This window comes from Sphaeramia orbicularis, chromosome 15, assembly GCF_902148855.1.
Source record: "Sphaeramia orbicularis chromosome 15, fSphaOr1.1, whole genome shotgun sequence".
NCBI classification, from domain to species: domain Eukaryota; kingdom Metazoa; phylum Chordata; class Actinopteri; order Kurtiformes; family Apogonidae; genus Sphaeramia; species Sphaeramia orbicularis.
This window is the reverse complement of record NC_043971.1, coordinates 44640588-44657950: the sequence shown is the minus strand read 5'-3', so window position 1 is coordinate 44657950 and position 17363 is coordinate 44640588.

Here is a 17363-nt window from a genome sequence, read left to right as displayed (position 1 = left end):
GTGGACATTCAAGGAGAAGACAGACAACCAGAGGTGGGACATGACAAAGGACAGCTAGTGTTCATCTGTTAGACAGTGTGAGTTCAGATTCTGACTGTGGACATGGAACAGATTCAACATAGATGTGTTTCAGCTGTATAATGTCAGCAGGGACACAAGTAAGACACTGTTTGGTTTGGCTTTAGTATGAAATAAATAAATACATATATTCATACACAGATAAATAACTAGATGTCCATATAAATATTTGCAGATCAAACACAGCAGGTGGTCCAACAGGAGGACGTGGTGCAGCCAAGGAAAGGCCAGAAATCTACAGTATTTAGTGAATTTGTTTCTATTTTTCTTGAAAATGAGGAATATTGAAGTGTTTATATCAAAAAGCTGAACTAATATGTGGAAGACTTATAACTGATGTATGTAAATGTGTAAAGTTTGGAAGGAACCTGGTGCTTTAGAAGATGTTTTGTCTAAAGTTTGGTGAGGATTCCCCTGACATTTTGTGGAATGTTGGGATATCTTAGAGCTGTTTGTTATTATAATTGTTATTATTTTTATTTTGTGATTTTGAATACAGTGCTACTGTTGGTAAATAAGAAAGAGTCAAAAATGTAAAAAGGAAATCAGTTTTATTTTGAAAATCAATATCTTTGAAAAAAATACAGTTTTCTCAGTTTTTTGCTCAAAATTATTTTTTTTTTTCCTGAAAATGACCAATATTCAAATGTTTATATCTCCCAAACGAATAAAGATAGAATAAAATCTTTTTTTTGTGTTTAAAAGTTGAAGTTCTGTTCTTTCTTTTGATGTATTCAGTGTTCACATACTCCTAACACAACATTTTCAGTGAGCCTCCAAAGATTAGTGAAAATGACCAAAAAGGCTGGCGCTGGCTACCAACTCACTGGGAAATGCTCTGGCGGGGAAAGAGTTAAAATCAACTCTGTGGGAGTTAATTCAACTCTCCAATTTTTGCTGTGCACTACTGTTAAGACTGAAGACATACGATATTGATGTAAGATGTGGGTAACTGAAAAAACAGCTTTGTTCCTATTGCCGTCACTGAGCTCAATAAGAAATAGTGACATTGCACTTTATTTACTTGTTTAGTTATTTATCCTACTTCTTTGCTCTTGTGACTTCTAATTTTTAAATTTTATGTTCTTATCCTGGTTTTTATCTCAGAGGCTGTTTTTATCTTCTTGAGGTTTTTATTGTGTTTATTGCATCTTGTTTTTGTGTTTTTTTAAATTTGATTTTATTTATTTATTTTATCCTTTTACTTATCCATGCTGCTATACTGATGAATTGTGGAACACTGAGCACTTTTTGTCTTGACACAAGTACCTGCCTAACAGGTTCAGTGTGTGTTCTGTTGTAATGCCAAATGCAATCACTCTGTCTGCAAAACAAATCTACCCGCAGGTATAAATAAAGTAACCTTGAACCTTGATGCTGTTAAGATCTAAAAATGTTACAGCCCAATTTTTGGACCAATTGTATTTATAAGTCATCTTACCATTTTCTGTAGTGCAACTGGGAGATAACTGCAGAATTTTTGCTCTTTCAGTAAAAAAAAAAGAAAAAAAAAAAACTTTTCCCTTACGTTTTATAAAGCACTATTGGACTTTACTTGAAATGAACAGCTTCAGAGCACTGGTCAGAGATAGAAGGCTTTTGCAAACACTTCAATATACCCCAAAGGTCCACCCTCATGTAGTCAAATTAAAGATTATTGAAAATAACTTTTGAACAAGCAATGGATTTCAAGCAAAAACAACAGAAAACAGTTCAGTTGGCAGTGTGATATATTTATCATTTCCTAAGATGTACATTTCAGCCTCAATATTGGCAGGGTTGGGGCATTTGTAGCGTAGCCATATATCATCTTTGTCCCCAGTGCAATTGATCTTGGTAAGAGGAATATTCATCACTCTTAGTATTGCCATATTCTGACACCCAAGGTACTGTCCACTATTCAATGTACTCTAAAAGAGTAAGACTCCCAAGGTTTCTAATTCTTATAGAAATACAAAGTCAATGAATTTGTTCCAGGAATGACTATGATCTCATTTGCTTTATTTAGACCTTTAAATGAGTGTGCTGGTGATCCTTTTGTAAATTATTGTTTGTAATAGTTTAGTGATAATTGACGGTTTTGATGTCGGCTGAGTAGGCTTTGATTGACAGGTGTGATAGACAGCCTGTTCGACAACTGAGTTGAACTTCTGGCGCTTCTAATTCTAATTGATTTATTTTCTCTCTCTCTCTCTCCTGACATAGAACTCTGCTGTGTGGTTGAGGTGTAATGTAAACAAGACTGTCAAAGGATTTTGTCACACAAATGTTTCATGCACTTTGCAGTTTTATCATGTTGTTTATGACTACATTCATGCTGCCAAGTGCTCAGTAGTGTCACTGCTCACATTTTTTAAAATTTTTTTTTAAATGTTGCGACTAAATGCCATCTTGTGACAAATCTTTTCAAGTTATGTTAAAGTAACTTACAATCTGACTGTTCGGAAGTGGTCCAGTTCAGATTTAATGAGATTTATCCTGTTCACACCGTCATGAAAAAAAAAACAAAAAAACAAACAGACCTGAGACACATGAATGAAAATATCAGATTTGGGCCATTATTGTCTACAGTGTAAACACAGCCTGCTTCAAGGAAGAAATGTATCAGAAAATAATCTCAAAAGAAATTTTGATCCTAAGTTTTTTTAGTTTGGTGAAATCAAATCATAAAAATAAAACAAAAAAAACAAAAAACAAAAGGACAGAAGGACTCATGACTTTCTTAATAGACGAAGTAACACAAAGTAGTACAACGTGTCTCAATACATCTAGGAATTGTTATTTAACAGCTGTGTAGCCTTAAAGACTTACTGTGGTTCATTTTCTTTGTACTTGTATATGACACTGTTGATAAACCTGTCATTCACTTGCATTTATAAGAATACCAGATTTTCACTTGTACCTATCTGCAAACAAGCTAAATGCAAGCTGTTAGCTTGGTTACCAGTAGGATAACTGAAGTAAACACAGGATCATTCGATAGCTGTAGGTCATAACTCATATTATTTCATTATAACATGCTCATAATATTACAACGACACTACATTAAATATAATCACAGTTACAGTGGCAGGTCTGACCGGATCTGGTCAGAATTATGTAAAGGGACCAGATGTTGTTTGATTACATTAGATCCTACTATTAGGCTGTTTATGTCAAGTTAAATAAATGCAACCTGTGATATAGCTACAAAGAAAAGTCCTGAGAGAAGTCTGAAGTGTACATATTGCAGACCTGAATTCTGAGGCAAGCACGGATCACGGATGTGTGTGTGTTGGGGGGGGGGGGGGGGGGGGGGGGGGGAACCATGCCGTACCTCACGAGTACACGCAGACCATACAACCGTTATTTTATTTTATGTTTATTTATTTATTTTTGCTTTTGCTATCTTTTCACATCTAGAATTTGTGTAAATGCTATGTGCCTCCTGTTCATATTTTTGATGTCGTTTGGTATATATGTATTTATATATTTACATGTTTATGTTTATATCTAAGTTGGGGGTGGAGACTTATGTTAAGAAGAACAGCAAAAATGTACACACTGTATGATGCATCCATGTTGCTGTTGGAAATCTATAAATAAAATTATATATATATATATATATGTATATATATATATATATATATATATATATAAAGACCATACGACTGTAAAAGTTAAAGTTAAGATGCTTTACTAATTCCTCTAAGAATTATGGGGGGATACAACGGGGGATATTATATGTAAGAGCAGGGGGATAATTCATAAGACCAGGGGGAGGGAGTTCTCCATAACTAATGGAACATACCTCTCTTTCTCTCTCTCAAATTTCCCTCTGTACGCACAAGCGTACGGACGTACACCCGCAGACACCATTGCATATTGGTTTGACTCAATAGATGGAAATAACAACGACACCAACATTGCAGACCCCACTGAACTGATGCCATGGTGAATGCATGCTATAATCGAAGCTAAAAGCAGTAAAAAGAAACATTTGGTGACCTTTTTTTGGTCAGGCATTGCATGCAGTATGTATAATGGACAATATGCATGTACTAGATTACATTTGAAAGGAAATTTATTGTAGTTTTCATGTTTAACATGTCTGAAAGTGCAGTATTTTGTATTTTGGGACTTTAACTTGATTTATTGCATGTCAGATGTAATTTTGAAAGACTCATGACAAAGGGACAAAAGAACTTCAACTGCTGTGTCTGTTTGTGTTCTGAGTGACAGAGAAGAGTTGCAACTGGTGAGGCTTCGGGTGAACTTGTACAAGACTCCTGAAGCATGGGAACACTCAGAAATCATTAGATTGTCACTTCACATTAGCTTGAGACTGAAAGAGTACGAGGGGTTGTGATTGTGTGCGTGAGAGAGAGGTGGGAGGAAGATGTTAGAGCTTTTATCAGACAAACTTGTATGATTTTCTGCTCCTGTTTTCCCCTCTCTCCCTCTCCAGATTTTTTTTCATATTTCTTTGATGGTGTGACTGCTTATCTTGAGGGCAAAAATCTGATTTGAAATGAATCCAGAGATATTTCATGCTACTACTAGACAACACCTCAAACAACAGTATCTCCCTGGAAATTTAGCTTTTAAAAACCCCAAAATAAAAGATTTTGAGAATAGATAAAGTGTGTTTACAAAGTAACAGAGTGCAGCCTAAAAAAAATAAATAAAAAATATGTATGAGACTTGCAAAGTCCATGCAATGTGACAAAGAAAGACAAATCGCAATTGAAATATTCACTTCATTTTGATTACAGGCTCTTTGGTGTTTGAATGCAGAGTCTTTTAGCTTATCATGAGTACAGCAGTCCTCTAGAAGCATAGCAGTCGGCCATCACAACATGAAAGCTCAGCAGTGAAAGATAGGCTGTGTTTGATGATTGCTAGAATAGTAATTACAGAAACAAAACCAAATTACCAAGGAGAGGCTTTTCTGTTCATACAGCAAGGTTGAGTGTACCAGTGTAAACAAATGTAGTGCAAAATCACATATCAAAGAAAGGGAAACTTCTTTGAAGAGCATATAGCAGTTGCAGCATGAAATATGGCCAGCAGAGTTAATCGCATGTGTGTTAGTGTGGGCCTCAGGAGTAAAGACGTAAGAGCAGTATGGCTTGACCATTTGAAGTCTGTCAAAAGCACCAAGAAATATGTTTGTATTTTTGTACGGTTTAGGAGGATTTAAAAGGATCTAATTACAGAGTTGGAGTATAATTTTCATAACTATGTTATCATTAGTATGTAACCACATGGAAATCCTTTTGTGTTTGTGTTACCTTAGAATGTGGTGTTTATATCTACAGATACAGAAAATATATTTATCCCCTTTGGAAAAGTCAGTTTCCATCAGCTGAACAGTACAACGGAAAGCCAAAAAACCCTCACAATTAAACAAGTAATCATCAGACCCTTTGGCTGGTCTGGTCCCTGGGCTGTGGCTGTGTTACTGCGGGTGCTGGAGGCTGTGTGGGGGGGTTGATGGTGTGCTCCCTTCTTTGGGCTCTGTGTGCTTGGCTCCACCCCCATAGCCATATTTATTTAAATTAATTAATATAAATTCAAGCTGATAGTAACTGATATAAATAGATTATTATAAATATTAAATTATTTAATCCATTTCTGTATTGTCTAATGATATTAATAATAATAATAATAATAATAATAATAATAATAATAATAATAATAATAATAATAATAATAGCAAATTAGATTATTATTATTATTATTATTATTATTATTATTATATTTATGTGTTGTTATTATCATTATTATTATTACATTAACTATTATTTCCCCCCTCACTCCCCTATCTCTTTCTCACTTTAATTCACACTCCCCTCTTCCCCTTTTCCCTACTGCCCCTAATCAACCTATATTTTTTAGTTGCTCTTTACATTTATTATCTTTTTCATTGTAATATGACGTTGTCATTGTTGTTGTTTGTCATTACTCTGTCGTTGTTGTTTTTGGTTTGTTTATTTGTTTGATTTTCCTTTTGTTTATGTGTTGTTGTTTTTCTGTCCACAATGTCTTGTTAACTATAATTATTAATTAAAAAACTAAAAGCACTCGTAGAGCGCAGACCTCCACCAAGGCAGATCAGTGCTCCCTACCCCCCACCCCCTCCAACCCCGATCACCACCAAAATTTAATCTTTTGTTCCTTTTGCCAGTATCAACATTTCCTGAAACTTTCATCCAAATCCATCCTTAAGTTTTTGAGTAATCTTGCACACGGACAGACAGACAAACAGACAAATAAACCAACGCCGGCAAAAACATAACCTCCTTGGCGGAGGTAAAAAAAAAAAAAAAAAAAAAAAAAGTAATCATCAGTCCAGCAGTTCATCAGACTAAGGCACTGGAGAGACTGATATAGTGGAGATGAAGGGTCTTGTGTAATGTTCAGTCCTGCATCATAATGAGGTGAATCATCCACTGCAACTCCTTCTCTGATTGGGTAGACTATAGTGAAGAGGATGGTGCAGATTGTCCATGCTACCCTCCACCTTATTCAGTTCATATCTGTCCAGGACAATCCCCAGTGAGTCCAACTTCTCTTCACACACTGAAACAGCTTTCTCTATCAGTTTGTCCAGCAAGCTTGCATTCGTTGATGCTGTCTCTCTAGCAGACAGCAGCAAAGAAACAGCACACTTGCCACCACGGACTAGTTAAACGTATGCAGCATGTTAGGGCAGACGTCAAAGAGTGTGCATCAGTGTTCAGGGACCAGTCCAGCATCTTGTCCTGACGCACACCAAGATATTTGTCAGCACCACCTCAGTGTCTACACCATGGATGTTGACTGACAGAAGAGATGGCTAAGACTTTGGTTTTGGTGGCATTTTCATGGCTCCACTCACAGAAGGCTTTGGTCAGATCCCTGTACTCACTGTCCTGTCCATTTCTGTCACATGCAACAATAACAGTGTCATCAGTGAATTGGACTATATACATATATATATATATATATATATATATATATATATATATATATATATATATATGTATATAGTCCAATTCGATATATATATATATATATATATATATATATATATATATATATATATATATATATATATATATATATATAAATACAGGACTCAGAGATGTACTTCATGTTTTGTGTACAGAAAGAAGGGAGCCAAAAACAGTCCCCTGTGGAACCTCAGTACTCTGTGAAATGGGTCAGTCACCTTTCATTGTCCACCATGTTTCTACTGTAGCTTCAAATTAACTTATTCTTCTTCTTCTTTGTCCCATTTAATATCAGCTAGTGCTATGTCTATGTATGACTAGATGTCACTAAATCACTCAATGAACTTTTAATGAAGTTAAAGTCTGGGTATACAGTGTCAGTGATGGACTGTCATGGCCAGCAGGACCTTCTCTGCTCATTGCATTGGTTAGTTTTGTTTAAATTGTTATCTTTCCTTCCAAAATGTCTCAGATATGTTTTTTACTTAATTTCTCTCAGTGTATTTTTTTTTGTTTGTTTGTTTGTTTGCTTTTTTAATCCATGACTATGATTTTAAGTGTTCTACCTCTAAATTTCTCAAATATATTTCATGCCCTAGCTGTACATAATAATTTTCTACCACAACTAACCATCTACTTTCTTCTTGTTTTTATTTATTTATTTATTTAGAATATTGCAATAAAATCAAACAAAATATTTAGATAAAAAAGAAAGAAAACCATTCGAAAAGGCGCGGGATGAAGTTTAATTTATAATCTCACGACCCCTTACTCCATCCTTCACCTACCCTAAATTCCCATGTCAGATTCCCTAAGTAACTCAAAAATCCTCACATATCAGACTAAATTCTTCACGTCTTACATAGGAAGAAAAATCTACCATTAAACTTTCAGGAAATATAGATGTTTGTATCTGAAATCAGCATGTGGACAGTTGAAGCTATGATTTGACCCACCAACCCTTTGATTATTGGACAACTTGTTCTACCTACTGAGCCACAGCTGCCCAAGTGTCCCAATGTTTTTGTCCTTGTAATTTATAAACATCAATATTTCTGTGATGATGCCACAAATGTGCAAATTAGTGTGCAAGACTATATAGTGACGCCAGATTATGTTTCGAGTGACTACTTTGCATTGAAGATATTCTGCAACACTGGGTTTTACATTACGATTCAGTGTTTCATAATTCACAGTTGTTTCACCTTTCAAGTTTACTTTACAGAGACTTTGAAGTTAAATGCTACAAAGATTAGTAATAAATGGCCAGTTAGTTGAACTCAGTCACTGATAAGTCCTTTAAGCATCAGAGAAAAACAGTAAATTACCTCATGTCATTGGTGTTCCATGTGTGCCAGATAGCTTAAAGAAAGAGAGAAAAGTCAGTGCTGGCCAAATCAAATTTAGGATTTTTTTTTTTTTTTTTGCCTATCTGAGGTAGTGTAAGTACTTTAAGCATGAAATCCTAACAACCAAAGAGAATATGTTGTAGGGGGAGGTTTCAGTCAAAAGGATTAATTAACACTAAATGGCTGTTTTAAGATAAGAGGCCTCTTTCTTACCAAGGCCAAATGAGTCTGTTTGATCCAACATCTCACCCTCTCTGACTTTTTTCTAGGTTTCAAAGGGTATGTGTTAGTACACAAGAGAGAAAAAGCAAGCACAAATGAGTGGCTGTGTGTCGAAGGAGCTCTGAAAATTACACTGTATATAAAATGAAAAACAGCCGTCTTCTCATAGGTGTCCAAATAAAGTGAAAATTTCAATGAGTCAATGTGTGCCAACCCTCCACACCACAACTGACACCCCAGAGGATGCTATGATTGCTGTCTCTCTAACACTGTGCTCAGGAAGGAAACATTTCGAGGCTGAAATTGAAAGAGAAAAGCAGGACCAAGATGGTGACGGAGTAAAGGCAGAAACAGAGAGAAAGGCAGAGCAAGGCAGACAGAAAACTGGACTTATTCCATAGAATTCATTAGAGCATCTAAAATTTTAATTGAATTCCATGTTAAATCTGAAGTGTAGTTTTTGACCCAAGTTTCAAAATCTATCTTGGTTTAACTTCAGATATTAAGCACAGAAGCAGAATAACGCCAGCACACAGTTATTGATCAAAACTATTTGTGACCAGTCCACCTGAAATCAGTTTTTCCAGAACAAATACATCATATTGACACAGTCAAGCCGTGTTCTTTATGAAATACCTGAAATGCATTTCAGAATCCGTATTTTTGTGGCTCACATTACATTGTGTTCGCTCCAATACTAATAATTATGCACTAATGGGCTCAAGAATCAACACATTATAAAATTGAGAATTTGCATTGTGGTGGTGATAAATCACTGTATAGGGTTTTTGTTTTAATTAAATGGAAGAAAATGTCACTGTGGGAGGTTAATAATGGAAAATCCCACCTGAACTTGTTCAAGGTAGAGGCCTGGGTGTTAGTTACAGATATAGTTATTAGTGGCTCACCATAAAGTGGTGGTCTGTCATACAGAGTTATTCAAAAAGAATGAACCGATTTCATTACGCAATATTTTAATAAGGAAAAGCAACAGTAAACTCCAGCCAAGTCACAAGTATTCTACTCACAATCACCTTTTATTCCCTGTCTTACAAGCGTTCAGTGTGTCCACCACCTGCAGCACGGGCAACATCAGTGCGATAAGAGAATTCCTCCCAGACGCATTACAGCATATCATGACCCACTGAGTTGATCGCTGCTGTTATTCGATGTTTAACCTCCTAAGACCCAGGAAATGTCCGCAAAGTACAAGATTTTTTTTGTTTTTTATTAAATAAGTGCCTATGTTGGAAACATCGTGATGCAACAGTTTTTTCAGATGCAGTTTTTAAAATTTTTATGGAATGTCCTTTGTGGTGGATAGTTTTCTTTTCTTTTTTGTATAAAATTGTGAAACTCTTGTCCGCAAATGTGGACAGAAAACCCATAGCTGGGTCTTAGGAGGTTAAGGTCATCGAGGCAGCCATTCAAAACTCCTCTTTCAAATGGTCACTGACTCATTCCATGACGATGCATGAGAACTGAAGCAATGAAATCGGTTCATTCTTTCTGAATAACCCTGTACATTAAAGGTTGGAAGATTCAAATGGAGTCATGTACTGCTGTGAACCTAATGCTGGAATCTGTTCTGTGCAACAAGGCAGTCCTTAGTCAGCCTAAAACATTAGTGTTCTTAACTTCTGTATCAGTTGCCAACATCCACGACAGCAGCTACAATACACTAATTCTACAGTTATTCCATGAAAGTAATGTTCAATTCCAAATTATCTAGTTGTGTTCATTTCCATAACATGTTAAGTGAAAATTTTGTAACTTGTGTTTGTGTCCATAAATTGAAGTGAATCAACTAGGCTGAAGGTGCAGTCAGAAAGTGGGACTATGTGCTACATTACAAACAATGGTAATAAACATACTAGAGAAAGTACAGCACTTTGTTGTCTTGTTTGTTATTGTTGTTTTATCAACCTCTTGATTCTTCTGTTCTGAGTATCCTCCAGGATCATTTTCCTTGTTCTACACTGTTGCAATTAATGCACTCAGATGATTAAAATGGCAGGCATCAGTACATGGCTAGAAAAGGCAGACATTCTGTGCCAACCTCAAGTCTACCTCAGTTTTACCAAGTGGAAATATTAGGCGCCATTATGAAGGTACATACAGAGACTATAGGAAGCTTATCTTCAGCATTCAAAGGCATAAAGGCACAAAAAAATCTTTTCTTTTTTTTCAATATGAAAAACAGATTAAAATGGTACATAAGATTTAAGATTAAAATAACTTGAAAAGGAGGCAGACGAAGTAAATTTTGTGTTAATGGATGTGTTACTGGAAAACATATTATTTGTAAAATGTATTTAAATTTTCTTAAAAGAAATATAATTTCTTATATCTGGCAGAAAGCAAGAGCTCATGTATGCAAATGTTCAGATCTCAGCTGGAAAGGAAGGTAAACTTACTGCAGCTCTTATGGCTTGCTGGTTTATTGCATAATATTTGATGCGTAGTTCACTAATACCTATTTTTAGTCTGAGATGAGAAAGCCCCTTTTAAGCAATCACAGAGTAATTACGGTAGTACTGTGTCTGCACCGCTCTGCGCATTTGTACCTGAAAATTGCTCAGCACAGTGTTTTTCCTCTCTGTTCAGTAGGTCCAGTACACCAGACGAAATCCTCTGCAGCTGCTGTGTGAGAACAGACCTCTGTGCTTTGTAAAACCCCCAGTGATCAAAGAGAAAAATGTGTGGAGGCTGGAGTGGAGTTCAGATAATGCTAATGTGTGTGCGAGTGTGCATAACGCAGACATGGAATGGTTTGAATACACTTACACCTCGGCCAGATTAACGTTTAAAGAAGATGCAGTGTATGTAGCTCTCATAATAATTACTGGAGTAATATATAGGATGAGAAAGACAGAGCATTACTTATTAAAGTTATATGTATATCCCTGAAAGATTTGCAGAGCTTGCAAACTTTTAGGGACACCTAACAGTACTTTACATTCATTAAGTTGCACTCCTTCATTCGTTAGTTGTCCAGTTCAGCATTGTGCTCTGTGAGCTGGGAAATTAATACAGTGCCAGCTGTAATGTTACTGTACAACCACATTTAATCTTATTTATCTCAATAACAGAATCCAGTGAAGTTATGTTCATTGAACATACTGGGGGAGGGGAAATGCACCAAAATTTTGTGAAATACAGATTATGTCCCTAAGAAAGCCTCTGGCAACCATTGATCCTCAGTGCACTGGACCCATGTGACAGTTTGTGCAGGTGATGTTTCCACAGGGAGATGGTGCCTCATTGCTCTTTCCGTGGACCCTGGACCCAGACATGAGAGCAATGATATGTCACTATCCTGCATTCAGAGCGACCGTGCCCCCATTTTTGTTCTGTCAAAGTAATGTAAGTAAAAAAGCTGATAGAACCAAGAACTGCTGTGCTGTACTGTGTACATGTCAATAGAACAATAATCTAGTTAACCATCAAGATCAGGATAAACTTTATTATCCCGTACGAGAAACTTGTTTTGGACATGTTCTTTTTATAGTAATAATGGATTACATTTATATAGTGCTTTTCTATTAACATATACTCAAAAAGCATACAGTGGATCACTCACACATTCCCACTCTGGTGGTGGTAAACTACATATGCAGCCACAGCTGCCCTGGGGCAGGGTGACAGAAGCGTGGCTGCCAGTTCATGCCTACGAACACTCATACGCATTCATACACCAGTCTGAGTAGCAGCACTGGAGGCTTGCCCAAGGACACAACAGCACATGACTATCACAGAGTGGGATTCAAACCGCCAACCCTTTGGTTATTGGACGACCCGCTCTACCTGAGCCACGGCTGCCCTTTATCTCCAAAGAACAATCAGTAGCTTAAGGAGTATCCAAATAGATGATGAAAATGTCAAACCGTGGGATTTGCCAATCAATATGTGTATATGTAAAAATCATAGGTAAATTAACCCTGTAAAGTCTAAACCACTAAATCACTGACATCATTAAAAATGCTCAGATATTATTATTTTTGAACAAACAAAAATGTAACACTAACATGTCTAACAAATTGGTAATTTTAAAAACTGGCAAAGTTCAGCCTCCTTCCTCATTAATGACAATCTTGTGGTGTCACTGGAAAGGCCTCTGGTGAATGAATTCCTCCCCCCTGGTGGATTATCTGTGTATTGCATGTATCTCACTGTATACATCAGGTTTTTGAAGAAAAAAAAATCACACTGATCATGTAGAGGGCTTCAAAACTCATGTATCAAATATGATACATTTGGCATTGTAGGGTAAAGTTAAAATCAAAACAATGCTAGTTTTTCACCTGTTATATCTCTTAGTCAGCTTCACTGATACCTGTTCAGTGAAATCTCAGAATGTCATCCTAATTTAATTAATTCAATGTGTGTAAATGTTGAATCAAAGCCAGAACAATAAAACTATAATTTAAGTACATCTATAATTGTGAATTAAACCAAGTAATACATGTAAATGTGTTAGACAAACTGTCTATAGTACAGTCTATCTCATAATTGCTGTGAGGTAGTTAGCTTGCAAAATGCCCCTGTTAAGCATCTTCATGTTTGTGATGTAATTAGGTTCCGGTGAAAACACATTGAATACACTACCAATAAAGCTAAAAAGTGTCTGAACAACACAAGACGACCTGTAAGTTCCATCAGGTGCATCATAAGTTATTAATGCAAATTTTCCCAGCAGTTAAAGCCAAAAATGTATTTTAAGGTCACAAAGATCTGACCCTTAGGTCACTAATGTATCGTCTGTTCATCCTTGGGTCTAAGCTTTGAGTGCCAAATTTGAATGTAACATGTAAATGGAATTATTGTGCTTTTTCTGACTAAGATTGCTGTGATTCTTGATATTTGTTTTATTATGTATGTTTTGCAAGTGCACATATGTTAAATTTCATTGCATGTTCACAATAAATCACTAAATAAATCAAATCAAATCAAATCAAATCAAAGCTGACCTTCTAATAGAGACATACAGATACATTTACTGTCACTGTGACCTCATTTAAACTAGTTAAAGCTGCAGGAGCAAAAATGGTGGGGAAATATGGAAGTTTAGGCCAGTGACACAAAAAAAAAAAAAAAAAAAAAAAAAAAAAATTAAGCGCTGCAGCTTTAAGTCAACTTTCAAATTAATTCCCATATGTTTCTGGATTCATGTATTGTTTCTCACTGTAGATTCCAACAAAATAAAGCTAACTGACAATAAGGGGATGGGAAAAGATGTATTAACCATAACAAGGCTTTGTTCAAACTGTAGATCCAAATGTTGGCAGAAAAAAACATGTATATTTAAGTGTTAGTAAATTGCATACTAAAGTAGTCATTCTTCATAAAGCAACAAAGAAGTTTAGTAAAGGATCAAATATACAGGGTGGGGAAGCAAAATTTACAATCTTTTGAGGCAGGGATTGAAAGACATTGTATGACCAATTAGTTTATTGAAAGTCATGAGAATTTATTTGCCACAAGAACATTTACATAATAGAAAATGTTGTTATTCTATGTGTCCTCCTTCTTTCTCAATAACTGCCTTCACACGCTTCCTGAAACTTGCGCAAGTGTTCCTCAAATATTCGGGTGACAACCTCTCCCATTCTTCTTTAATAGTATCTTCCAGACTTTCTCATAATAGTTTTGCTCATAGTCATTCTCTTCTTTACATTATAAACAGTCTTTATGGACACTCCAACTATTTTTGAAATCTCCTTTGGTGTGACGAGTGCATTCAGCAAATCACACACTCTTTGACGTTTGCTTTCCTGATTACTCATATGGGCAAAAGTTTCTGAAAAGGTATGGATAATAGTGTTAGGTATGATTATGACATCAATATATGTTTGGTTTCAAAACAATTGATGTAGTGCCTGCTGAGAAAAAACAACTAAATGTTCATTGTAAATTTTGCTTCCCACCCTGTAACATTACAAGTTAATAGGTTCATTTTAATGTGTTTGTAATACTTTCAGAGACTGTAGGACTATCTAATAGGACTATATATCAACTTCATTGGCGTGTTTTCTTAATATCAATAACTTAATGTACAGGCTTAGACCAATATCAGTGGCTACTAAAATGACTGTGACCTGCTGTATCACAACCAGTCACCCCTGGGGTTTCCATGAGTGTTACCAAAAACCAAAACATAAGCTTACAGTTCAGTGTTTTATTAAAATCTACCTGAGAAAGGTCCAGTTTGCCTCAAAGCAGCATTCTGTGGCTGTGAGATATGGAGACCTTTCCTCACTAATGAATTTGAGAAATGGGACACCGATACAACTGCATGTGTTTATCAAAAAATTAGCTGACGTGCTTAGTATAACTGAAATCTGCAGTCATTCTGGTGTGATTTAGCTGCATCAGAAGTCAAAATAGTAGGAACGAAATCTGGAAACATAAACTACTTTGAGTATCTATAGGTTATAGTGATGGGAAGTCCAATTCTATCTATCTATCTATCTATCTATCTATCTATCTATCTATCTATCTATCTATCTATCTATCTATCTATCTATCTATCTATCTATCTATCTATCTATCTATCTATCTATCTATCTATCTATCTATCTATCTATCTATCTATCTACTTTACTTAAAGCTATACCGTATGATGTGGCATTTTTACACTTTTCTTTTGTCATCTTAAAATGCTCCTAATAAGCATGTGTCAAACTAAAATATAAAAGAAATCCACCAGGTATTGAAACTCAAAAATGTTTAATTCTCATATAGTTCTGATAAAAGTCTGACCAATCATTTTAGTCGGTCCGAATGAAACAATTGGTCGAACCTGGCTGAGCCCCCTGTCAATCATCCATTACGGCCGTTCAGCATCCGATCCATTATCGCCGTCTCACATCCCATATGTGTCCCTCTGAATCTGACGCTTCACTCGTGCTGCTTCTCCTGTCACTGACCACAGTCTACTGTCTATGATGTGTATGGATAGAACTCAAATGCACATGTGGAAGGAAAAAAACGGATTTATTAACATAAACAACAACTAAGGGGAACAAACAGGAGTCTGATGAATGAAGGATGGAGATAAAAGTCCGGAAGTCAGCTGTACTGGACTGAACAGATAGGTCTGCAGGAAGCTCAGCTTTTATGACCACAGTACTGATTCAGGTACATGTACTTGGTGTCACACAATGTAGGATTATGTAGGATGATAAATGTATGGACAATGAAACTTCAAATGTCCACGGAAAATTTGCGGAGGCCACGCGTTCACAGTGCGCGTGCTGAGCACCTCATCAGCTGAAGACACTGACCCAGCGCTGCACAAACCAGACCCTTAAATTCAGGGTCTACTGATGGAACAGAGCCCATGGCAGGTGGATGATGAATCTGATTACTGAGAGAGGGGTCCACGGACATGCTGAAGTGGACCAAACCTCCTCTTCCACCTCCGCTTCCATCACACGTATCAGGTAAGAGGAAAGCGTCAGAGCTCAATGACACTGAGGGATTTACATGCAGTTCTATCAGGCTGCCCTCCGCGTCGAAATCCGACGCAGAAGGGGTACCCCCTGCGTCAGATAGTGCCGAACGGGGCTCTGACCATGCATCCATTTCTGACAACTTGGGATGAGCAGGCGGGACTTTGGAGGGAGGTGGGTTGTTCATGTTCAAACTTTTACTAAGTGCTGTGAGAAATGCCACATCGGTAGGTATAGCTTTAAAACAACTTTGTGCTCTGTGTGTTTAAATTTTATTAGCGTGTTTTCTTGCAATTAACCTTTAAAATTTTAAACATTTCAAAAATAGTTTACTTCAGATCGCTACATCCGCCTTGTTTGTTCATGATCTAATATGGCTTCTGTCCTCTTACGGCAGAGGTTTCTCGTCTTGTTCAGTGGTTCAGTAGAGCCGATTCCTGAGCGAACCAGCAAGTCATTTATTAGTGAACGATTCAGCAATTTGTGGACGATTCAGCGAGTCATTGTTTCGTGAATGATTCAGCGACTCGGCCCTACTCAGCTGCTCTTTCATACAGCGGTTCCGTTAGTCTCAAGATACAATCAGAGATCTTGCAGTGGAGACTACCTGCTGCATGGTGCGTCACACAGCACTTCCATCTCCAACTTATTGAGTAATTCTGACTAGTTTATATGATAATAGACAATAATATCAGCCAAATGCTGCTGAATCACAAATCACAAATCAATTTAACTCGTTCACTTAAATGAATCGATTCTTTTGAACGATTCGTTGATGAATCGCCCATCACTAATAGGTTACAACGGTACTGCGGCACTGTGTTGCACAACTGTACTCAAATGTTGCTGAAATAAATACAGAATAAGACAACAGATCAATGAGTACAGGCTCTAGAGAAAAGAAGCTCAGGTGCAGACCGTTTTTCCACAAATAAATAAATAAATAAATCGTGCGAACGGGAAAGGAGGAGAGGTTGTTAATTTTTGATCACACTGGCCCGTTGTCATAGCAACCCACCTATATGATTGTGAGTGGCAGTTGTCATCAGAAATCATGGAGACAAACGGACAGAAAGAGAAGATGGAGAACAGAGAACAAAGGACAGAGAACTGAAAGGATATGAAACAAATGGGGGGAAAAAAACTAAAAGAAGGAATTAATGTGAAGAAAAAAGAGAGAGAGAGGTGATGAGATTTAAAAGCAAAATAAAAAAGAAAAGATATCACGAGTCTGAAATGGCTATAGAAAGAGTGGGATAAGGGGGGTGGGCAGTGTGCGAGGT